Source organism: Cavia porcellus, unplaced genomic scaffold (genome assembly GCF_034190915.1).
Source record: "Cavia porcellus strain 051 isolate PalLab524CR breed Dunkin Hartley unplaced genomic scaffold, mCavPor4.1 scaffold_17, whole genome shotgun sequence".
In the NCBI taxonomy this organism is placed as follows: Eukaryota; Metazoa; Chordata; class Mammalia; order Rodentia; family Caviidae; genus Cavia; species Cavia porcellus.
Window position 1 is genome coordinate 50486561 of NW_026947500.1, and position 26299 is coordinate 50512859.

The following is a 26299-nucleotide window of genomic DNA, read 5'->3' on the forward strand; positions in this document are numbered from 1 at the left end:
ACAGCAAATTCAAAACCATCTTATATAACTTGTTCAAACATAGTTTTCTCTGAAACTTCTCCCTGCAGTTAGCTGATGGGTTAATTATGTCTTTCTGGGCTTTTGTGCCCTTTGCTCCTCAGTGATCTCTGGCTACCTCAACACTAGGCTCAAAACTCCAGAAGGGCAGGTATTCGATACACTGTCGTTCACCATTGCAACTCCAGTTCATTGTTAGGCATGCAGAGGGTGTTCCATCAGTGTTCTGATGAATAAGCAGATAGGTAGGGAAATGACAGACAAGTCTGGAAAGCAACATGAGCTGGCACTGAAGAAGAATATGAGGCAAGAAATATTACATAATATGCAAGAGGTATTAGGCAAAAAATATACAATTGATGTAGTAGATGGCATGAATCCACAGGGAGGAATGGGAAAGATTTCGCCGGGAGCTTCATCCAGGCAGAATCATCAGCAGGGAGTGCAAAACACTTTGGAGCTGAGGAGCTGAAATTGAGCTCTAGAATGACATGTCCTGCAGCAGGGAGACTGTGATGCAAGTATGAAATGCAAAGGGATAAAGAGGGACCCATGGGCACCAATACAAGGAACATGGTAAGAATTGAACACTAGAGGAAACTGCAAGAGAACCTGATGTTTGGGTTGTCTGTGGTTCTGTTCAACAAGCAGGGAAAAGTAGGAGATGGAGCACGAGTAAATGGTTGCTTTGAAGCATGTTAAGTTATGAGTGAAGATGTCTAGCAAGTAACTGGAGAAAATGTCCTCTGGAAACTGGAAGGTAAGTAGGGGCAAAAGTCACTGTGAGGCACACCCTTCAAATAAGTCACTAAGAAAAAAAGGTAGAGGAAGAGATTTGATTTGAAACAGAAGCTTGAGGACATTTTCACTGCAGAGGAGCAGGGAGAAAAGAGGTTAACATGGATAAAGAAGACTTGTGAGATCTAGCAGGAGAGGTAAATGTATGATTCCAAAGGTAAAGGAGGAGAAAGGTTAAAAGTGGCTAAAAAACAACAGAATGAAAAATACAGAATGAAGGCATCACAGGTCCATTTAGTTTCATGTCTGACTTTGGCTTGGAAAAGTTCAGCTGAGTTCGTACCAAGAAGCAAACATCCAGGCCACAGACTGTGGGCTGAACTCACTGCCGCCATACCCTAGAAGAACTGTCTGGCTCAGGTTTCTAAGTTTTCCATCATCTTTAAAATCGCAGAAGAGAATATTACGTTTGCATAACTCCAAACTGTTTTCCTGAAATGACACAAAGATTTTTTTAAAAAAACTGTAACCCTTAGATTAAAGGTAAGGTAAGTAGCATGAGATCCTCATTCTGTGAGATAACTGAGCGGGGAACATACCCTGCCTCACTTATCCTAGCTAAACTGAAAGAGAGGAGAATGGGTGTCTCTGCACACCGACAGTCCCAGCACACCGACGGGGAATTTCTACTTTACACATTATCTAGAACGTCCCTGTCTGAATTTCACTGATAACTCTACAAGCATTCAGGACTCCATCTGTATCTGTTGTTGAAATACTGCTACCATCTGAGTTGGTAAACAGCCACTATCCTAAGTCTCACAAGCCCCTCTCCAGAAAAACTTTCCCTTCTGTAGGGAAAAACTTTCCCTTCTGCCCTCTTTGCCCCCATGAGAGGGCCCCAGCTAGGGTGAGTGATAATTTCCCATTCCTTTAAGGTCCTGATCAAAGCACAGCTTGTTTACAAATGTTCTGTCCATAATCAAAAGTACTCTCTAGGTCTTGGGGGATTTGAGTTTTGCCATTTGAAAATGACCCACAAAACTTCCTAATTACGGGCCACAACCAAACCTGCAAAATGTCAAAACATAGCAAGAAAAACAATAAATAATTTTGTGTCATCCAGAAACACTTGGAAAACTGGTAATTGCTGACCAAAATTCAGCCTTGTGTTTGCAGAAATAAACAAATGAACAGGAAAGCCTAAATTAGTGGAGTTTTTCAAGTCTATATGAGTTCCTCTTCTCAGATGATTAAGAAGTGTTTTTACAGAAGTGATCTGGGCCTCATCTTTGGAACAAACCTATACATTGACTCGAACCACGAGAAAATCCAGGTCCCAACACGTGCTTTATGGAGAAGATCTTGCTCTAAGAGACAAGAAAATGGGGCTCCACTTGAGCCTCTGGGGAGGTTATAGACATGAGATGAGGGGACCAGAGACCCACACGTGGATATCTTAGCAGCTACCCTGGTCAATGCTCTGAGCTCACTGCCTGACTGTGAGCGTGCCCTTCAAAGGACACCTCTTCTGTTCATCTGATGAATGGAATACATGCACGATTTTGAGTTTCAAAACTATGGTGTATGTGAAAGGGTCAGACTGCTGCCTGGCTCCTGCATCTCCTTCCTCCTAACTTCTGTGTTTGCTGTCCTCCTCTTCCCTCATCAGCATTACTGAACCTGAGATTGAGTCTGCCTATGTCACCTTAGGTACTTGCACAAGGAGCTCCTTTTCTCGTCCTGATGGCACTTACATCTCAGAGAAATTACCCAACCTAGGTTTCCTTGTTTATCCTCTGTTACACACAATAGAATGCAAATTCGTAAGACTCTGATCTACAAGTTCCTGTTTTCTATTTATATTCCACGCACTTTGCCTACTTGCTAATTATGTCTGTTGCACTACATAAAAAGAAAAGACCGTTGACCTAGCATGGAATATTCTGAGCCACGTGTGGTTCCGCCCTGCTCTGCACTACTTCAGAAGCTGGGCAGAAGGATTACCTGAGCCCAGAAGTTTAAGACAAGTGTGAGATAAACCTGAGTAATGTAGTAAGATGTCACCTCAAGTACATATAGGAGCGTTTAATGTAGAATCACGACACTTTGTTTTTCCTAAAGAATATTGAAAATTTCTCCATTCAGGGCCTTATCAAATTGAAATACTTCCTAGCACTGGTGATGCAGTTCTAAAACTTTGGATTCAAGATGATGTACTTGAATTCTAGCTCCAACACTTAGCATGACCATGGCCAAACCTCAGATTCTTTATCTGTAAAGGGCAGGCACCAGTATAATTGCACAGCAGGGTTCTGTGCCAATTGGAAGGACATCACATATGAATCTGTTCAGCCTACTGTTTCAGAAAGGCAAGCCCTTTAGGAACACTCTTGACATGATTGATGTTGGTTTTGTTGTCCCAGTAGCAATACAAGAGGTGGATTTTTCCATTAGAAACCTTGCGGTTCATGCCCATTCATTCTATGAAGGCTTGAATATATCCCAGGCCCAAACACCTGCAACACAAAAAAATGAATGTATGTTTGCCTTCAAGTACATTATAGCCAAGGAAAACAAGTGACATGTTTTCAATTAGCACGTGGGACCAGGGAGGGATACAGCTGCCTCTTGACCGAGGATAGAAAAGAGAGAGAGATCTATGTCACTAGGGGTGAAGGAGTCACAGGCCCATTTTCCTTAACCAGGAGGTGAGTCTGAATGATCCAAGAGGAAGGAGAGTGGCTGGAGAGCAGGAGGAAGCAGGAGGAAGAGGGTGCTGCAGGAAAGGATGTGGTCTGCACAGAGGCAGCAGTGATGAAACTGGAATAGCTCATTGTCAGGAAACATGCGTCCTCGGTCCTAACCAGGAGTTTAAACACTGCTGAACAAAGAGCTGGGGAGTCGTGGGAGGGATTTTGTCAGGAAAGGTGTGCACCCCCACGTCTGCATTTAGGAATGGTCAGACCTGCGTAAGCAGAAGGCTGGCTAGGAGGTATCCTGGAATCCTGAGCCGAAATAGCTAGGGCCCTAGCTGTGGAGATGGAAGATAGAGAGCAAAGCAAAGACAGAAGGAAGAACTGGGTTTCAGAGAAGAATTTGGGGACCACTTCCAGAGTGTCCGGTGGGAGGGAGCTGTAACTGTAACACTGAGAACTTTCATTTCCCTTTACACATGCTCTAAAACTCCATGAAATAGTGACTGTGAACACACATCACATTTTAACACACTCACACCATATCATACCCTGCAGCCTTTGAAGAGGGGAAATTGTGTGATGAAAGGAACTAGGAAGTAGATTTTGGGAGACAGAGGGAATGGAGAAGGGAACCGGGGAAGGAAGAGGAAAGAGGGGAGTAAAAATTATGTTTAAACTGCAGTCTGTAAATTTGCAATAGTATTGTGTCAAAATATGTAATTCCTTGATTAAAAATACATTATTGCTCAAAATAAAGAAAAGAAAGAAAATTCTGTCATTTGTAACAGCATGGATGAATCTAAAGGATATTAGGCTAAATGAAATAAACCAGACAATGTAAACTATATAATCTCACTTATAAGTGAAATCCAAAAAACTCCAACTGAGGAGTACTGAGTAGAACAATGGTTACCTGAAGATGGTGACAAATGAGGAAAAGGGAGGTGCTGGTCAAAAGTACAAAGTTTAACAAGTTTAACAAAAATTCTAGTTATCTATAACACCCCATGGTGACCAGAGTCAATTACAATTAATTGTATATTCTAAACCCTTAAAAGAATAGATTCAAATAGTTTATCATAAAAGATACAAGTATATGAGGCAACAAGATGTTAAAAACTCTAGTTTAATTATTCCACAATGTAGGCATGCAACTAATACTTTATTGTACTCTCAAAAAATATATTCAATCAGTATTTGTCAACTTCAGAAATAAAATAAATGGGTGGCTCATGATTCATCGAAATAAATTGAAGATAAAGATGCATGAAGGAGGGAGAAAAGAGGAAAAAAGAAAGGAGGGGGGAGGGAAGGAGGGAGGAGAGGGAGAGGAGGGGGGAGGGTTTGAGGAAGAGATGGGGGGAGAGAGGGAAGAGGTTGTCTACAGCGGGATAACAGTCACAAATGGAGCAAGCAGTGCCTAACGGCAGTAACATATGAATAAATTTTCCAGCAGAGATTAGCACATGACCACTGCTTTCCCATCTCAGAGCTGAAGCCTCAGATTCTCAGGGGAAGTGGGCACGGATCCCTCAGGCCCAGCCACAGGCCCCTGAGGGGAGGGACCTGGACCAGACCCTGGAGGCAGTCAGCCTGCAGCCGTTTTGGGGACAGAGTCCGGGGTTCTTCAGTGCGAGGGGGAGCACAGGGAACCCCACTGCCAGCCTCAGCCGCCTGCCCTGGCTGCAGCGCAGGGAGAGGGGGTGAGGGACAGGGCCGGCGCGGCTCCCCCTGGTCTGCTAGGGATTCAGCTCGCTGCTGGTGACAGGATGGATACGCAGGGAGCGGGGAGGGCTGCTGAGAAAAGACACAAGCAAATGACCACCAGCTCACTGACCTGCCAGCGTTGCACGCATTTTTAAGTGGATGCAAATATCCTGGCCCTCCTCTAATTTTTGTCTTTATTTTTATGTTTGTTTGTTTATTTATTTATTTATTTATTTAGTTATTTAGTTATTTAGTTATTTTTGCGGGGAGGAGTGTGTATTTGGGTATTTTTGCTTTTTACTTTGTATTTTGAAGTAGTTCACGTTCATGGTAGATTCCAAAGGCGGAGCAGAGAAGTCCTGCGAACCCTTCCCTCGGTCCTTCCTCAGGGGTTCCATCTGGGACAACCGCACTGGGACCCCAACCCCAGGAACCTTAACGGGGGCCGGGCGTGTGCGCAGCTGCCTGCCGTTCTCCCCTGGTGTATCACCAGGTAGAATATTCAGCGTCACACACCGACTCTGGGCCTGCGCTTCTCTCCCAGGATCCCCTGTGGACAGACTGACCGACCTCCCCCACCGACCGCCTCCCTCCCGAGCCCGCAGTCCCTACACCGCGCCCCGCTCTGCAGTTTCGCCGCTTTCAATGTTGCCAAAATGATCACACCGCCCACGACCTTTAATTTGTTCTTATTTCTTAGCGCCACCGCACGGCAGACAGGCGTCACCGTTTAAACCTGCTCCTGAGGATTTGCTTTGTTTAGAGTTTGGGGCTGTCACAAGTGAAGCTATTATAAAAACACGTTTTGTTTGAGCATAAAGCTTGTGCAAACGTAATTGCTCAAGAGTTACTGGACCGGATGGGACTGGACAGTGATGGAATGTTGACATTTTAAAGAAACTATAAGCTGTTTCCGGAGTGACTGTACCATGTTACACTCATTAAAACCTAAGACCTGAAAGTCTCGTCTTGCCTTATCTTGAAATTTGCAAAGTTGTGTATTTTGCACTTTTTAGTATAAGGGCTGTTCAGAGTTAATTTTATGTAAGATACAAGCCTAGCTGAGTCCTTTTTTCTTGCAGAGTCACCAACTCTGATACCATTAGTTAGAATGTTTTGCACGCCTATGAAGCCAATTGTCCTTGCCTACCTATGCTCACTTCTGGGTCTTCTGCTGTGTTTCAGTTCGGGTCTCCCTCTCCTGTGGCACTGTGGATTGCTACACCTGCATGGTAAACTGCTGTCAGCAGTGGCATGGAAGTCTTGGTATGAAATGTAGTGGAATTCTTTTTCAGTATTTGCTTAGATATTCTAACAATATTTCATTTACATACAAATTTTACAATGACCTTGTCTGTGTCTAAAAAAGTCTTGCAACTATTGATAGGAACTATTTCATACCTGTATTTCTTTTTGTGGATGTTGAAATTTAATTATATCCAGCCTTACAATCCATAAATCTAATATGTTTATTTACTCAGAAATTTGATTTATTTCATCAGTGATTTATAATTCTTTTTTTTTTTTTGTACCAGGTATCGAACTCATAACCATGCACTTGCAAGGCAGATGCTTATGCCACTGAGCTAAATCCCTGGTAGTGATTTATAATTTTAACACGCCAATTCAGTACAGATTTTGTAAGATTTACATTTGAATATTTCATTGTTTTTTCATTGATAGGAGATGCTGCATTTTAAATTTTGCTCTTGAATTCAGTTGCTAGAATAAAAATAGAGCTATGAATAAAAATGTATAAAATGAATAAAAATAGAATGGTTAAAATATTTACTGCAGTAAAAGATGGATTGCCCTGAGTCTCAAAATATTCCCCTCATTTTGAGCTCGTCTGTCCCTGAAGCAGTTCTAGATGTCCTCTGCAATGAGTGTCTTCACTTTCATTACGTGGGTACACAGATGTCCTAAATCCCTTCAAAACACACAGCTTTCTGACTTTGGGGAAGGTTTGGAAGTGACATCACATCAGGTCCAGTGACCAAGGTGTCTGAGAACACACAGGCGTATTTTCACAGTCCTGCCTTTCTGTTGGATGGCACCAGGCAGCAGCATCCACCATGATTTTTATCATATCTCACAAAGACACTCAAGGAAGAGGACTCTGGACATGCTTCAGGAAGGGGGCGTGGTGGAATAACTGTGCTCAAACTAAAGGACGTATGTTAAGGGAGGACTAATGTCAGTGTGTCTTTTTACCATAATGAATGTTTTATTTCAACATTCATTTTTAAAGCGGTGCTCATAATATTGGTATCTTTATGCTCATCTTGAGTTGTCAACTTCACTGAACCCACTGATTGCTTTTAGATTTTGATAGCTCCCACTGGATGATCCATCATATCTTTTGCAAAGAATGAAAATTATACTTCTTTTTTGAAATGTGTCACTTAAATTCCATTTCTTCACTTATCCCACTCTCTTGTTTAGGTTTTTCTCTTTGCTGAGACAAAATACCTAACACTCCAAGTTAAAGAGGAAAGATTTATTTAGCTCACAGTTTGTAGACGTTTCAGTCCACAATCTGCTGGCTCCAAGGCAGGGCGGCATGGCTGAGGGGTAAGGACTGTGATGAACAAAATTGTGAAGCCATATTTGTCTTTTTCCTTAAGAAACAAGCATTCAGTAGCTAATCATTACACATGATTTTTGTAGATGTTTTTAAGTTGAAGAAGTTATTTCTATGGCAAGATTTCTGATATATTTCTTTCAATCATGAATAGGTATTGCATTTTATCAAATATCTTTCTTCAAAAATATATTGTTCTGTTATTTTTATTCTTTAGACCATATGTAGCATGTTTCAATTAGTGACTTTTGCATGCTGAACCAGACTTTTACCACTGCAGTAAACCCTTATTGATCATGGCATAGAATTATGTGTTTATATATCTAAGTTGTGTATGCTAATATATTAATATTTTGTACAATAATCTTTGCTTCTATATTCATGGCAGATTATAAGTAGTGAGTTTCTTTTCTGGAGTATCATTGTCTGGTACTGATGTCAGAATAATACTGGTTTCACAAAGATTCAAGGTGGATTGTATCCAATGTGTTTAATTCTTTGTAAATTTTGATGTATTTGCTAATGATCATTGAGTGTGAAATATATTTATATTTCACAATTCAATTTTTTCATTACTATATGGCTACTCAAATTATCCATTTCATAATAAGGTAGTCACAGTAATTCATACTTTTAAATGGATTTATGCTTTTCTCCTTGGTGGTCAAAACTGTACTAAGACTTGTGCTTCTCTTAATAGACTTTCACTTTACTGGGTGTGAAGTGACGCAGCCTGTTTTGGTCCCAGTTTCATAATTTGCATCTTCTTTGCATCTTTTATTTGTCACGCCCACTAAAACATTGTCAATTGTTTTGTTTCAAAACCAACTTATTTCTTTCAGTGTGATTTTCAAAGGTTTGCTCTGCTAAATGTCACTGATTTCTGCTCTTAGTTTTATTTCCTTTCCATCTCCTTGCATTAGGTTTACTTTTTCCCTAGTTTTATAAAGTAGGAGCTTAGATCATTGATTTTAGGCTTTTTCTGTTTTCCAGTGTAAGCAATCAGTGCTCTGATATTTTACTTGCATCAATAAATGTACAGTAATGCAGTTTGATTTTCGTCTAGTTAAATATTTTATTTCATTTGACACTTGCCCTTCTGCCCCTGTATTATTTAGAAATGATTTGCTTCTTTGCTCAGTTTTCTATTCATTTTTATATTAGCACATATGATTGATAATTTTTAATTACATTCATCTTGAGGAATGGTGCATACAGCATCTTGATCATTTGTGCTCTCCGTTCCCTCCACACTCTCTCATCTTCCTCCCTCCCCAGGTCCCCTCCCATCTCTGAGAGCCACCTGTCTGTTTCCTACCACCTCTTTTCCATTCTCCTTTTTATTTATGCCTGGGTTTCTCATGTGAGAGAAACCATGTGATATTTAACCTTCACTTATTTCACTTAACACTGTGGTCTCGAGGTGTGTTCATTTCCCTATAAGGGACTCAGATTTATCCTTCTTTATGGCACAGTTACATTCCTTTGAGTATAGATATCACATTTTCCTTATCTACAGGCAATTTCCGAGATGCACCTACTGTGATTGTGCTCCTATAAACACAGGTATGCACAAGTCTTTGTAATATGGCATCATTAGCTTTTGGGGGGCCATACCTAGAAGGGGAATAACTGGGTCAAATGGAATTTCTATTTTCAGTGTTTTGTAGCATCTCCACACTGACTTCCACAGTGCTTGTACCAGTCTAGCCTCCCCCAACAAGATAGAAGCGTTCTTCCCTCCCACCAGCTCCCTCGCCAGCATTTGCTGCTTCTTGAGTCTTTTATCTACAGCTTCATTTCAGTGTGTTTAGGAAATAGTCACCGTATGATTTCAATTACTGTAAACTCATACAGGATACAGTATATGCCAAAATATACCTCTTCGTTCTTGAAAAATGTGTGTTCTGCTCAGGCTGTATGGCCCACAGGTGTCCAGTGGATCCTGAGGGTTAATGACGCTGAGTTTCATCTTCTTTCCCATCACCCTTCTAGATGTTCTGCCATCAACTAAGAGAGCACTGAACCCTCTGCCCTGGATCTTGCCCAAAAGCATGAGAAGTGGTAAAGAAAGCTGAATTCTCTGACCAAAACTGTGCTCTTCATTTTTCCTGTCTTGAGTTACATCAGGTTTTTCTTCACTCACACTGCAGTTGTCTAGTTCAGTCCCCACACACTGAGGCATGGATGCTATTTCTTTGTGGAGCATTAAGCATTTTATCATCAAGCAGTGCTGCCTTCTGTTCCTGGCAGTTTTCTTTAACATGAAGTCTGCTTTTTCTGGACACTACACAGCCATCTTCTGACCTTTGGATTCATATTTGCACAGCATGTCTTTTTCTTCCTGATACTTTTGCCCTACAAATGGCATTAGATTCAAAGTGAATTTCTTGTTCACAGCATGTAAGAGCATAATACTTTTTTAAACTGCTCTGCAAGTTCTTTAATTAGCATTAAAGGAAGGCACCTTGAGGAAAGATGAAAGGACAAGGAACAGCAAAAACACAGAAAAATTCAATACACTTTTATCCTCCTCTTGAGTTTGCTGAACTCAAAAAATTCTACTACCCTACTGTGACTCAGTATATGTGGAAGGAATATTTAAGACAAATATGGAATCCTTAAGACAATGGGAGATAGTAAAGGAGAAAAAAAGAAGTAAGATTTCTTTACCACTTCAGTCCATGAAGTGCATCACCAACATTAATGAGTATGATATAAGCCATATGGCTGCCACAAAAACCTACGAACATGTGCAGATGCTGAAAGCACTGTAGATAAACCATTCTGGAATTCTAAAGAATCTCAAGTGACCCACAAAAAAGTAGGAAACAAAAAAGAAACAGGAAACAAAAAAAAAGACAAAACTTAACCTTTAGCATACTAGGACAACACAAAAGGTATAGTCTTCATCTTAAAATGATACAACCCAGAATTCCTAGAATAAACTTGAAAGTCAAACAATAAAATCTAGAAGTTTAAATAGTAAGATTACTTCCCGTCCCAAACCATACACACCTATCAATAGTCGTAACAAAAGCATTGTGTGTGCATCCTGTCTGAACTTGACTCATGAATAAATAGAAATAAAAATGAAATAGACTAAAAGGAAATTTGGTGGTTAAAAGGACTCATGATCTAAATAAACATTATTCTACAACTTGGTTTCTCATTTGACACTGCCACCTAACACCTTCTCATAAAGGCATATGTTTATCACACTCTTTTGCAGTGATCCATGATATAAAGATGCTGTGGCTTATTTAATCACACTTCCTTTTTAATTTTTATTTTAAAGAGATTAAGACAAAAGAGGACATAATAAAGCAGATCAGAACAGAACAATTTGAGCAACACAGTATTTCACCACAAGACAACCCAATATAACAGTAGCTACCATAATGTCTCTTTCCTTGAAATAGTTGAGGGTACCTTCACATACAATAGTATCAAACATAACAAAATAGTATAAAACCATTAAAGAGAATGAAAGTATTAGAGGGCATTCAGATACAAATAACAAAAAAGTGAATACTAGTTACTATATTATTTCATTGTCCATAAAAAATTTGTTTATACTACCATACACGATAAAATCCAATAAGATACTATGTGATAGAACCAATGGAAACAGAAGAACAAAAGTATGGTAGAACTTCAAAACAAGATGATATTAAATGAGTACTGGCTATTATAATGTCTTGTTTTCTTCAAAACAGTTGTTCATACCATCACAGATAATAAAATCAAACAGCCCAGGATAAAGCCATTCCAACTAATGACTGGAAACATTATAAGCCTTCAAAGCAATGTAATGGGGAATCATGATTACCACATACTTTTATGTATTCTCATCATTTCTTACACTAGGGAAACTAGTCTATATTTACACATTTGAGTTTGATTTATTTCACTTATGAGTATGGCCCCAAGCTGTGCCCATTTATTTATAAATATCACAATGTGATATTCTTTATAGCTGAGTAGTACTCCATTGTATAAAAATACCACAATTTTTTATCCAATCCTCAGTTGTTGGACACTTAGATTGTTTCCAAGATGTGGCTATTATGAATTGTGCTGCTATAAGCATGGGTGTACATATATCACTGTGGTATGATATTTTCAGTTCTTCTGGGAATATGCCTCGACACGGGATAGCTGGGTCAAATGGAACTTCCGATCCCAGCCTTTTGAGAAATTTCCAGATTGACCTCCACAGTGGTTACACCAGTCTACACTCCCACCAGCAGTGCAGTTCCTTTTTCCCCACAGCCTCTCCAGCATTTGTTGTTGGTAGTTTGCTTGATCCTGGCCATTCTTTCTGGAGTGAGATGGAATCTCAGTGTGGTTTTAATTTGCATTTCTCTAATGACTAATGATGATGAACATTTTTTCATGTATTTATTTTCCATTTGTATTTCTTCATCTGAGAAATGTGTAATCATCTCAGATGCCCATTTTTGGATTAAGTCTTTGAATTTCGGAGGTCTGATTTTTTAAAATTCTTTGTATGTTTTAGCTAGAAGTCCTTTGTCTGAGGGACAGTTCATTAAGATTTTTTTCCCAGTTTGTGGGTTTTCTTTTTATTGTGCTGGAGATTTCTTTTGACATGAAGAAACTTTTTAATAGACGTGATCCCAGTTATTACTTCTGGGAAGTATTTCCCTTATGGTTTGATTCCTGTTCATGAATTCTCTACTTACCTCTATGTCTTCAAGATTTTTACCCAGTTCATCTTCCTATAGATTTAGTGTTTCTGTTTTAATATTCAGATTTTTAATCCATTTGGATTTTAATTTAGTACATTGTGATAGACAAGGGACTAGTTTTAGTTTCCAGCTTATGGAGAGCCAATTTTTCCAACACCATTTATTAAAGAGACTGTAGTTCTTCCAGTGAATGTGTTTGGTGCCTTTATCAAAGATAAGGTGGTTGAGTATGTTGGTAGTTGTGGTTAGTTGTGGTTATATCTTCTAATCTATTCCACTGATCTTCAGATCTGTTTTGATTCCAGTACCATGTTGATTTTATTATAGCAGCTTTGTAGTATAACTTAAGTCAGGGATTGTAATGTCTCCTGCTTTGCCTTTGCTGCTTAGAATTGTCTTTGCTATTCTAGGTCTCGTCTGGCTCCAGATAAATTTTAGGAGTGATTTCTCTAGACCTGTGAGGTATGTTGGTGGCATTTTCATTAGGAATGCATTGAATCTGTGTAACAGTTTTGGAAGAAAGGTCATTATTCTTCCTATCCATGAACAAGGGATGTCTTTCCATTTTCTGAGATCTTCAATTTCTTTTTTCAGGGTATCATAATTCTCCCTGTACATCTTTCATGAGATTAATTCCTAAGTATTTCATTTTTTTGGATGCTAGTGTGAAGGGCATGGCTTCTCTTATTTCTCTCTCAGTGATTTTGTTGTTAGTGTATAGGAATGCTATTGATTTTTGAGTATTGATTTTGTATCCAGCTACATTGCTGAATTTATTTATTATATCTAGGAGATTTTCAATGAAGTTTTGGGAGTCTTCTATGTAGAAAATCATGTCATCTGTAAATAATGATAATTTTACTTCCTTTTTACCTACCTTTACTATTGTAAACACAAAAATTGAGTTCAGTCACCCAAGTATTATAATTCTCTTTCAAGTCTTTCTCACAATCCAAGAAGTTATATTTGTAATTCCATTAAGATGTTATTGTAATCCCAGCTGGTCAATTCCAATCTAGCATCACCAGTGCAATTCACAGTGAGAGTAAAAACACAAAGGCGTGTGTAGTCCAAGTTAAGGGCAGTTAATGGGTCCTAAATCCATTTCCCGTGAGGACATGTGGACAAAGGCCTCGATCCTAGGCCTCTCCCAGCATTTATTCTCTTGTGTAGAAGGGGGGTTAGATCAGAGATGAGTGACAGTCAGGATGTCATGGAGATTACTGAGTAACTTGAGCTGGCTGGTCAGGTGCAAGAATGGGATCTCTGTAATTTGCAGAGACAAAGATATGCAGAAGGATCAATTTACGTAACCTAATTAAGGTAGCAATGGAACTGTTTTGGGGGGGCTATTGCTTTGGTTTTTGATATGCAAACTCTTGTGCCCTGGGGAGTTATAGCCTCTTATCTTGAGGCTCCTACCCAGTTGACATCCCTTGAGCTATTTGCTCTGTGTCTTGCCAGCTCAATCCTGTAACTTGGAGAGCACCATGCAAGGAAACAGGACTGTCTGATGGCTGGACTTTGCACATTAACTCCTCGGCTAGCCTTATTTGCAATGCTTAGAGCCAATTAAAGAGAGAAGGAAGTATCCTAGCCAGCCTTTCACATATCGGTATAAGGAAATGAGTCCCCAAGTAATCAAAATCACAACACTTGTTTGGGATCAAAAGGGAGTCACTGGAGTTGTCTCTCACATCTGTGATGGCTATAGATTTCTGTACATTGGCACCTTGGCTAGCCTTGTCTGCCATGCTCAGAGTTAATTGAAGAGAAGAAAATACCCTAGCCACCTTTTCACATATCAGTATAAGTAAATGAGTCTCCAAATATTCAAAGTCATAGTAATTGTCTTGGATTCAAAGTGAGACACTGGAGTTGTCTCCCACACTTTACCCCTTTTATTTCTCCCTCTTTTCTAATTGCCCTGGCTAGTATTTCCAGTAACATACTGAATAGGAGCAATGATAAGGCACATCCTTGTCTTGTGCCTGATTTTAAGGTAAAGGCATTCAGTTTTTGGACTGTTACACAGATTCTGAATCTGTTATACAGATTTGAATTTGAATCTGTTATACAGATTTGAATTTGAATCTGTTATACAGATTCAATGTAATCCCAATGCAAATACCATCAACATACCTTACAGATCTAGAGAAATTACTCCTAAAATTCATCTGGATACTAGCTGTTGGTTTGTCATAGAGGACCTTTATCATATTGAGATAAAGACCATCTATTCCAATTTTCTGTAAGGTTCTTACCATGAATGAATGTTGGACCTTATCAAAAGCTTTTTCTGCATCTAGTTACATTTATTGATTTATGTATGTTGAACCATCCCTGCATGCCTGGGATGAATCCCACTTGGTTGTGGTGTATAATATTCTTGATGATTTGCTGCATCTTGTTTGCCAATATTTTATTAAGGATTTTTGCATCTGTGTTCATTAGGGAGATTGGTCTATAGTTCTCTTTTTTAGTTGAGTCTTTCTCAGGTTTTGGTACTAGAGTAATATTTCCTTCCAGGAATGACTTAGGAAGAATTGCTTCCCTTTCAATTTCATTAAAGAGTTTGAGGAGTGTCAGCATTGTCTTCTTTGTATTTCTTGTAGAATTCTGCAATGAATCCATCTGGGCCTGGGATCAGTTTTACATCTTCTTGACTCAGCTTTGGTACTTTACATGTTTCTAGGAATCTGTCCATTTCTTCTGCATTATCAAACCTATGAGAGTAAAGGCTTCTGAAATAGGTGTTGATGATTGTCTGTATTTCCACAGCGTCTGTAGTGATTTCACCTTTTTCATTCATTATTACATGATTTTGAGCTTTTTCTTTCTTTTTTTTAGTAAGGTTGGCTAGGGGCTTATCAATTTTATTTATTCTTTCAAAGAACCAACTTTTTGATTCGTTGATTCTTTGGATTGTTTTCTTAGTCTCCATTGCATTAATTTCTGCTCTGATTTTTACAAGTTTCTCCCTTCTTTTGGCTTTGGGCTTGACATGCTCTTCTTTTTCTAGATGTTTGAGGTGTAGCATCAGGTTATTTATTTGTATTCGTTCTGTTTTCCTGATATGGGGACTCAGTACAATAAATTTTCCTCTGAGGACTGCTTTCATTGCATCCTACAGATTCTGGTAAGTTGTAATTGTATTTTTGTTTGTTTGTAGGTATTGTTTAATTTCTTCTTTAATTTCCCCTGTGACCCACTGATTGCTCAAGAGTGTATTATTCAATTTCCATGTGTTTGTGCAGTTTTTGCAGTTTCTTTTTTCATTAATTTCTAGTTTAATGGTGCTATATGATTGGATAACATGTATGGAATAATTTCAATTGTTTTGCATTTACTTAAGCATGTTCTGTGGGCTAGTATGTGGTCTATTTAAGAGAACATTCCATGTACTGCTGAGAAGAATGTTATTGGTTGGAATGTTTTGCAGGGTACATCAGTCTAGGTTGGAAATCATTTTCCTTTAGGATCTGAGATACTTCACCCCATGCTCTTCTTGACTTCATTGTTTGTGTTGAAAAGTCTGCTGTGATTCTGATAGGTTGTGCTTTATAGATGATCTGTCTCTTCTAACAGCTTTTAATATTCTGTTCTTATGTTGGATTTCTGGGATGTGATCTTTATATGTCTGGGTGTAGTTTTTGTTTTGGTTATAGCTATTTGGGGTTCTATATACTTCACTAATCCATATGTCAGTTCCCATTCTCATGTTTGGGAAATTTTCAGCTATTACTTCTCTAAATATCCTCTTGATATCATTTATGTTTCCCCTTTATTTTTCATTTATACCTATCAATCTTATACTGTTTTTCTTTACATCATCTTCCAGTTGCTATTTCCTGATTCCTTGTTATTTTTAAAAGAACTTTCCTTTCCCGTTCACTAGCTGCAATCTTATCTTTGAGTTCTGAAATTCTCTCTTCACTTTCATTGAGGTGGTTTTAACAACTTTCAATGGAATTTTTGATTTCCTGTATATCTCTTTGAATCTGCTTCATGTATTCTATTTGTTTCTTATATTGTTCATCCAGGGATTCTATCTTTTTGTTTTGTTCCTCTAATTTTTTTTAACTGTGTCTTCTTTAGATGTGTTCAGCATCTCTTTCATTACTTTTATCTTTTCTTCTTTTACCTAGGAGTTTATTTCTAGTTTGAATTCCTTTAAAGCTTCCTGGAGTTGCTTATTTCAGTTGCTATTTTTTCAGGTATTTCAGGTGTATGGCATATATTTTCTTCTATGTGCATACCTTCTAGGCTTTCTTGGGATGGGCTGGATGTTTGAGATTGCATTTTGATCTTTCATTTTGTCATTTTCCTATATTTCTGTGTTTCAAGTGTTGCTCTAAGGCTTTCCCTGGGCATGTTGGAAATCGTCTCCTATGCCCTCGGCTCCTGATACTGAATGGAGGTTTCTGAGTGTGGTCCAGTCAGGCCCACAGGACCTCCCATGCCACCTCCAGTGTTCCACGATGCTGAGCGGGCACCTAACCACTGTGGATGATGGTCCAAAGCTCTCCCCAGGCAAGGACCGATGCACTGAACTCACTTCACATGCTCTCAACTTCCCTGATAAAGAAGGTTGCTTGGTGTAATCTAGTCTGGCTGCAAATCCTCCCAAGGCTAGTCTACTATGGCTGGAAGCTAGGTGGATCCTTGACCACTGGGAGCAATGATCTTAAACTCTCCTAGGGCTTGGGATGATATGCAGGAACTCACCCCCTCCAGCAGCCCAGTTCCCTAGATTGAAAGAAGGCCTCTGGGCATGGCCCAGGCAGGCCTGAAACCTGCAGAGCCCAGTCTAGTGTGGCTGGAAGCTGGGTAGGTCCTTGACCACTGGGAGTGATAATCTTAAATTCTCTCGGGACTGGGGATGGTGAGCAGGAACTCACCCTTGCCAGTATCTCAGTTCCCTCCTCTTAATCACACTTCTAAGCTTTTGTTTCTAGAATATGGTTTCCCTGCACATAATGAACTTACTATGTCCTGTGACCCCACAGAAGCAAAGCAGGAGTCACGTCTTTTGTTTTTATGAGCTCATAGGGGAAAAATTCTGACCCTGGGGTAACTGACTTCTTTTCACTACCCAAAGATGAGTAAATATGAAGCTTCAAATGTGCTGGGACTATGTCTATAGTACGTATATTTCAAATATTCTGGTAGTGGGCCATTTCCTTTGTAGCATTCCTTTAGTTAGGAAATATCCCTGTCAAACATGACACCAAACAATCCATAGTGGACTGCTCCATGCTTGGTGCACAGATTGTGTCTGTGAGGAGGCAGAAGCTTGTTCTTACTTCTTGGGACACCTCTGTAATATCACTTTATTTGAAATCAGAATGGTTAAAGTTGATAGGGTAAATGTCAAGATTCAGTTTACATGGGCCCTAGTTTCCTCTGAAAAGTACTTTTTTCCCTCAAGGTGGAATCACATTACCTACACATGGATCATGGTACCATGACCACACACATGCATGTATGGTTGGAAGCATGTCTTACCCAGAAAAAAAGACATATAGGTTGATGGACATCAAATTATTTTCTGAAAGAACCAGGACCCACAGTACCTACTCCAAATTAAGCACATTTAGCAGTAATAGGAAAATACAGTTAAGTGTAAAGACACTAAATTGGAGAGCTTGAGGACTGATCCTATATGCAAACATTATGTACATATGATGGCAGATGTATTCCTGACTGGCTGTAAGGAAATCAACTCAGAAAGAGAAAAATCAAAGGTGTCTGTGATTTACAGTAAGCTATCATTATATATAAATCAAAGTGTTGCCACATGAGTTTCGTAAAGGTAGGCAATGATTAAAAGGAAAAACTGCAACCTTCTCTTTCTGTTCCATCTACAGTGGTACCCTGGTCAGGAACTTAACTTGCTCCATGATTCTGGGGAAGATGGCTACACCGGCATTTGTGGGGGAAAGATGGCCCAGGTTGTGTTCCTCACCTGACACCTGAGGAGGAACCATTCCAGGTATCTACATTCTCAAGAAATCTTTCTTGCTCTTAATACTTGTCTATTTCAATAGGTGAAGTTAGGGGAATTATTAAAATGATAAGTGGCTGTAGAAAGTATATAATGTGTATAGGATGTTGTAAAGGTGGAAAATCACATGAGAACAGTGTCTCACGCAAACTAGATAACTCTATACTATTAAGGAAAAGTACACGGTCTCTGCATTTTGGAAGCATGAATTAAAGTTATTTTTCTTCTGTGAAATGGTCTTCACTTCATAAAGCACTCACAAGTTTAAAACACTATTTATATGGTGGATTCCTGCCTAGAAACACTATTTGAAAAGCAGTGAACCGATTTGGTCATGAGCATCAAACGCAAAACAGGGACACTCAAAGTAACAATGTATAATTTCAAGAAGTCACAAATATTTCTTTATGTCTTGACCATTATTTGTTTCTTTCTCTCCAGACTCTTGATAGCCATGAGATAAAGATATGGCACTGAAGTGACTGAATTCTATCTTCTGGGACTTGGAATGCAGCACCAGTTCAGTGTGTTCTTTTTGCTGTATTTCTTATGAATTATATGACATCTGTGGTGGTTAATACTGGGATGAACCTGCTTGTCAGACACCCATGTACTTCATCCTGCAGTCTCTGGCTTTGCTTGACATCTTCTACTCATCTGCTATCACTCCTAAGATGCTGTAGTACTTTTAGTAGAAAAATAAATAACATTTGAGGGCTGTCTACTGTAATTATTGGTATATGAAATATTTGCAACCAACAGTGTTTCCTTCTTTGATCAAGCTATTACAATGGATCATTATGCAGCCATCCATAAGTCACTTTGCTGTCCTGTAATCATATCCTGAATGGTCTTCATCTAGTTAGTAGCTGACTCATATCTTGTAGGATCAATAACTGCTTCTGCACACACAGGATTTACAGTTTCCCTGACCTTCTGTAGATCCAATATCAACCATTTTTCCCATGATGTTCGTCCAGTGGTCAGCCTTTCATGCGCCAACACTGACATTAGTATCATGATAATTTTGGGTTTTAGACACTTTAATTACATTCACTGTGCTGATGATTTTTTTCTCCTTCATGTACAAACTGCCGGCCACTCTTCTGCTGTGAATAAGAAGAAGGCCTTCTCCACCTGTGCCTCCCACCACACAGCTGTCACCATCTTCTATGGGACCCTCTCCTTCATGTACTGTCAGCCTTCTTCTGAGCACTCCCAGGAGGACATGAAAGTGGCTTCTCTGTATTTTGTGCCATCATCATTCCCATGTTGAACCCTCTGATCTACAGCTTGAGAAACAAGGAGGTCAAAGAAACCATAAAAGTGACAGGGGTAAGTTCTTTCAATTGGACCCACTTCACATCTTAGCATTGTGCAAACAGGGAAGCAAAGAATCTTCACTCTCTACCACTGCAAGGTGGGTTTTTACGAGTCAGTGGTTTTCAGCTGATGTCCAATCAAGAGCTGACTCTTCCTGCCTTAGACAGATATATGAAAAAGACTCGATTTGAGTCTCTGTTAGGAGATTCATCACTGCATTCCTATCATCTGCTAATTTTCAGGAGTCATTTGAGAACTTGTTAATATCACTTTTGAATAAGTGACCAAAGTAGATGTGACACAGAAGCAAGAATGTGTCTCCTAACTAGGAAAATACGCCAACTCTTTCCAGTACAACAAGCTGATTTTATGTCTGTCCATAAGTCATAAAAACTTCCTGCCCCAGGATCTATTTATGAACAGTACCATGATGATTTCAGACTTCAGTCAGAATTGGAAATCAGTCTTGAGCAAACATGGCCAAGTTTATAAAAGTATGTGTTTAGAATAACTTTAAGAGGTGAAGCTGATACCATGCATCAGACAGTTTAGACAGAAACTGGAGAGAACAGAATAGCAACACAGATGAAAAGACAAAGAATTTGCCTCCCTCTCATCTGTGTGCTCATCATTATAGCAAATACAGTGATTTACTCTGCACTGTTCACACACATTCTTTCCTGAGAGAACTCTGATTTTATGATGAAGGTAAGGTGGCTGGAACTAGAACACTCACTTCCCAGACTCTGACATAGTGATGTTTGCATATGCCTTAGTTTTGATTGGGAGACAAGGTACTGAATAAAGGTTATGTAGTCGTGGGTGTTTAATGAATGACCTGGTCTTTGCCTTCACTTGCCAGGAAGTTATCTCTCAGTTGATGGAATGCATTGCCTAATGAGTGTCTGTGTTTATCTTGAGGTGTTGACAGTGGGCAGTCCAAAAAATAGATTTAGGATGTGAGTGTGAGAACATGTCAAATCAGTTTCAAACTGCAGAGGAACTGAAACCTCATGCTATTGTCTGATTTCCCAGGAGTGGTTTGTATATTAAGATAAGGCACACTGGATAGTATGTGAACAACTAAATCCTTGACTCTGAAGCCTAAAGTGCAAATTCTCACCAAAGTATCATTTAGAGACCTTATGAAGTACTTTTTTTTTTTTTTTTTTTTTTTTTTTTGGTGGGTGGGAGGCTTTATTTCACTGTGACAGGCTGGACCGGGCAACAGGCAAGTGGGAGGGTGGGTGCTGGGGAATCTTGGGGGGCCACCCCTAGGCTGGAAAGAGGAGAAACTGAGGACTGACCCTGGGGACAGGGTGGGGGTGAGGAGATGGTCTAGAGGAGTGGGGTCTATGAAGTACATTTGTAGTATGATTTTTTTCTGAAGCAAAATTCCTCTCAAGCTGTGAACATCTGAAACCAAGTAATGTGTTTCCCTTGGACAGTGGGCAGCAGGCATGGGGAAGACATTACCACTGCAACGAGGAGAACAGGAGCTAAGAAATGGATGAGGGTTGTCCCGAATCACCCACAGGTGCACCCTGTGCAACCTAAGGCCCAGGAGCCATCCACATTGCCTCCTTAGCTCTGCCCGCCAGCCTCCCTGGGGTAGAAGTCTCATCTTCCAAATGGAGGAGCAATCTTGCCATTCATATTTCCACTAGGATTTTATTCCTAGTGTGTTAAATTAAGTACCAGGATAAAAAATTTTCTTTGTGTCTCCTTTTTTCCCTAATTTGCATGTGGATCACTTTTCAGTGTCTATTCACAGAAATGCAGTTTTTTTTTTCCTAGCATGCACCTCAAAATTGATCCAGCCTCTCTCTAACCAATATATGGATCCAATAAAGCTTTCATAGTTTTAGATATTTGGAACATCAGCACTTTGCTCTTAGTAAAAATGTCTATCTTAGTTAAGTTTGGGCTGCTGTAACAAATTACTACAGACCGGATGACGTAACACAAGGGAAATTCACTCCTCACAGTCGAGGGCTGGAGGTCTGAGATCCGAGGAGCAGCATGACCGGGTTCTGGTGACAGAGTCCAGTGCTGGGCGGCAGGCTGAGAACTTCTCATCTCGGCTTCACACAGCAGACCTAAGCCAGGAAAGCGAGTCTATCATGAAGCTGACAGGGACTCAAACCCTGCTCCTGACAGCTTCAATTTTTATCATCTTGTCTAATCCAAGAATGTCCCAAAGGCACCTAATTGCAGCACATTGGGATTTAGGATTTCTACAGATAGAGAACAACAGAGACATAGATGCACTCCACCCAAAACACCAGAGCTCTGTAAGTTATGTCAGTAAATAATGGTTTCCGAGGGTTCTTAGGGAGAACCCCAAATTAGTAACCCGTCTCTAAGAAGAGCGGCTCTTGGGCCCCTGACATTTGTATGGCACCAGCGATGGCAGCATCTCTGTGGAAACTGTTCCTCCACACCGTGCACTTTTAACTTGTCCAGGGCGGCCACCCCATGCAGCAAGCAGAGGAAAGACAGAGACCTGAGGTGGCACAGGAGGACAGCCAGGGAGGGCCAGTCACATTGATGGCTGGTCTGCCTTTGGAAATGGGAGCATCACTCCACAGGGCACTCTAGAGAATTCTGCAGAATATCGCTCAGAGCTGCTCCTCTGTGGGACAAGCCTTGTAATGCTTACTGGACCCCACCCCAGTGGTCTGAGCTTCCCCAACATCACTGCCCTCCTCAAACATCTTTGCTAACTCTCAAGAGCAATCCTCCCTGGCTTTATGGGTATTCACGGGCAGAGAACAAAAACTGCTAGCAGAACAGACAGAAGTGTTCTCAAAAGGCACTGAAAATGAGGACCAGGATGTGAGCAAGATGGAGAGTTCAGTGGTTCCGTGTACACAGGTCTCACCAATGACATCTAAGGACAAGCTGGCTGATTGTGTTGGGGGAAGCTTTCATTTTCCTCCTCAGTTTCCTTCTTGGCTTCCAGGTCCTTTCGTTCCTTCTTTGAAATGAAGTGTGATGTGTAGGGCAAGAGTAGCCTTGGTGCGTTGTGACCTAACAGGCACCTAAGAAAGAGTAAGAGACGAAGCCAGTCACTGCAGTGCTGGTCTGACTCCTACTCTACTGCTGCGAAGGGGAACTGAAGCCAAAACCTAAGTCGGGTTTTCTCCTGCTCACAGCTGAATGCAGTCCTAACCAGCACACTAGTCACGCAGCAAGGAAGGTTGAATTCCCACTCAAGGCTTTGGCCACAGCTCCCCTTCATTCAGCTACAAGTCAATAAAAATCCAGGGACTCACAAATCAGCTTTGTCTATAAAGAGAACGTAAATGAAAGCTCTAATGCTAGAAGTGCAGCTGAATGAAACTCAATACATCTCATTTGACAGGGAGTTAACAAATAATCTCACGTTATAAATGCAACTGAAATAAAGGCCTTCTCTGCAGTTGATCTTAAAACACATTCATTTTTAGAAAAACAAGGAATAACTTAATAATAAATTTCTAAATATACAAACAAAGGTCAATGTAATATTACAAAACATAATTTGCTACAGTAGGGAACAGGCCCCCTTAAATTTATATCAGGTTTAGATTCTTTTTCACAGAAAGCTGTATTTTTTAACCAACTAAAGTAGCACAGAGATTTAACTGCACCTAAGCACAGGTTTTTGGAGATTTGAAATGTCCTCAACTTGATGATGACAACAAAATGATTGATCAAAAACTTATTTGAAAAATAATTGCCCTCTGTAGAAATAGCAGTGAATTTACTTTTTTAGATTGTCCTCTCCAGAGAGCTTGAATTTTGTTCATTCAAATATCACAAGTGATCAATGCTTTTTGCAGTCCCAGAAGCCTCTGTTCCTCGGGGGTTGGGGTTACATGATCTCCTTGGCCTCCCGATAAACTCCCTGAAGGAGTTTATCAATCAACCAATCAACCCGCACTATCAGCAGAAAGAAAACCTCAGCACCACTGCAGTGTAAGGAAAGTAAGCAGAGCCATTCCGGCATCCACTGTGTCCCCAGCAGTGAGTGCAGGAGGCAGCAGAGCAGAAGGAGAGAGACACAGCACGGTGAGCTCCCCAAGCCCAGGAGGACTCAGCTCCCCCCTGGTGATGGGATGGAAATGTGTGAGCAGGGAGGGTGGCCAGGAAAGAGAGTGAAGGAGCCAGGGAGTGGATGTAATGGATCGACCCGCTTACCCAGGGTTCCATCAGTACTGTGAGCGTCTGGTGGAGCCTTTGTGTCTGTGGCTGTGGGCCCTGGGGACTCATTCAACGCCTGTCCCTGTGCTGGAAGCTGACACATATTCACACGCTGACCCTTGTATATCTGTAGGCTCTGAGTTTTCCTCTTTAATTTTATGTTTTATTTTGAAATATCACAGATTCACAGGAAGCTTGAGGAACTCTTTACCCTGTTTCCTCTCAGAGGTAACATCTGACAACAATACTCTGGAGCCCAAAACAGGGTATTTAGACTGGTAGCATGTGTGTGTGGCTCTGTGCCATTTTCTCACGTCAGCTCCTGTAATCAGCATAGTCATCAGGTCCAGGGCACAGATCCCTGCAGCTGTCTCTCACAGTGCCCCTGGGGAGCCAGCCAGCCTGTCACTGCCCACTCTGTGCCCTGAAGTCACAAAGCTTTTCTCCAGCAACGCGATGTCCCCACTTTGGGTTGTCATAAAAGTGAAATTATGTAATATGTGAAGTTTGTAAATTCCTTTTTCTTTCTTACTCAGTGCCATTCAAATTCATCCATGTTACTGCATTTTCAACAATTTGTTCTTCATTATTTCTCACTAACATTTTACAGTGCACATATCCTGTGTTTGTTTAAGAAGTGCTACGTCTGGGACATGTTACCTATTTGTGTGAGGCCTTTACAAGAGAAAGAGTTATTAAAAGTTATTATATGCTTTGGTGTAGGCATAAGTTTTGGTGAGGCAAATAGAACTGTCTAAGAGGACAAAGATTGGCCTGAAAGGAAGTATGTGTATAGATTTTAAGAAAATATTAAACTATTCTGCACAGGCAGCCCATTCAGGACCCATCTATCTCAGGAGCTATTCCTATTCTTTATTCTCTTTCTTCAATAAGTTTTCTTACTCTTAAAATAAAATAAAATGTTTTCATAGAGTGTTGTCACATTTTACATTCCCACCAGCAATGTCTGAAAGATACAAATCCTACATTACCAGACCTTTCCTGGTTTTGTTTTGTTTTGTTTTGCTTTGTTTTGCTTTGCTTTGCTTTGTTGTTTGGTTTGTTTAGTGTTTTTAATTTGGGGACAGAATCTGGTTCAATTACCTGAGCTTGGACCCAATTTGTAATCCTCCTACCTCAGCCTCCCAGAGTACCGGGGTTACAGGAGGGTGCCATCATGCCCAACTTGGAAAATGTTGTATGTCACTCTGTAACATTGTTTTCATCCTTAGCAAGGTCAGTAACAAGTCAAAGGTTTTAATTTTTTATAACATTTGATTGATTGATTGATTGATTGATGTCTATTCTCCTTTTGGTTTTATGTCCAATTCTTCAATAAGCCTTAGGATCTAAAAACTCTGTAGGAAGTTACCTTCTGAAAGTTTCATGGTTTTATATTTTGCATTTAACTATGCAATGAGCAATGGATCAATGACCTTAGGGAACATTAAGTGTAAAGATTTAAGAAGAGAGTTTAAGAGTTTATACGCCATGAATAATCATTAAAGAATGTACCTTGACTGCATATCTAACCAGCAAAAGGTGTCTAAAACTCAGAGGAAAGCAAAGATGCTTAAGGTTTACAATAAGTGGGCCAGGAATTTAGCTCAGTGGCATAAGTGTCTGTCTGGCAAGCATGAGGTCATGAGTTCGATCCCCAGTACCAAAAGAAAGGTTTATAATAAGCTATCGTTACATACAAATCAAACTGGTACTATGTGATTTTTCCTTAAACTACACCATCACTGAAGGAAAATTCAACTTCCTTCCATGGAGATTCAAAGCCTGTGATTAGCTGAAGGATGGTCAGATCAGTTTGTAAGGGACTCTCTCAGTGGCAAAGTGGATGTTAGTGCAAACATGCATGAAGCCATTAAACATGTACTCCGTGATCATAGCCACAAAGATTCTCCTACTGCAAATATTTCTAAATTAAAGGCCATGGTCCACTTGATAAAAATTATAAATGCCTAATGAAAAATGGCAGGCTGATGAAAAAGAATACAATCACATTTTAATACTGCCTCATGAAAATGCATGTATAATTATTTGATATGCGCAAAGTACATTAATCAATGGACTGAGAATCCCAAATTGAAAGTTGGTTTTCTCCATTGTAAAATGAATCCATTCATTTCTAACAGTCACTGATTATGTGATAATTTCTTTGCCAGAAAATGACGGGAAATGGTTAGAAAATGCAAATCCTGCGTGAGTATTTACTGGGAAAGTCCAAATCTAATACAATGACCTGAATCATTACAACGTGTAGTACTGAAGAAATTCCAGCAAGTTCATTGATTTTCTTGATCCTTCTTACCAT

The 26299-nt window shown here is 40.0% G+C and overlaps 1 pseudogene; it reads left to right on the plus strand.

Moving 5' to 3' along the window:
- Window positions 1-757: 757 nt before the first annotated feature.
- Window positions 758-26191, plus strand: LOC134471107 (putative olfactory receptor 5AK3; annotated as a pseudogene).
- Window positions 26192-26299: the final 108 nt, after the last annotated feature.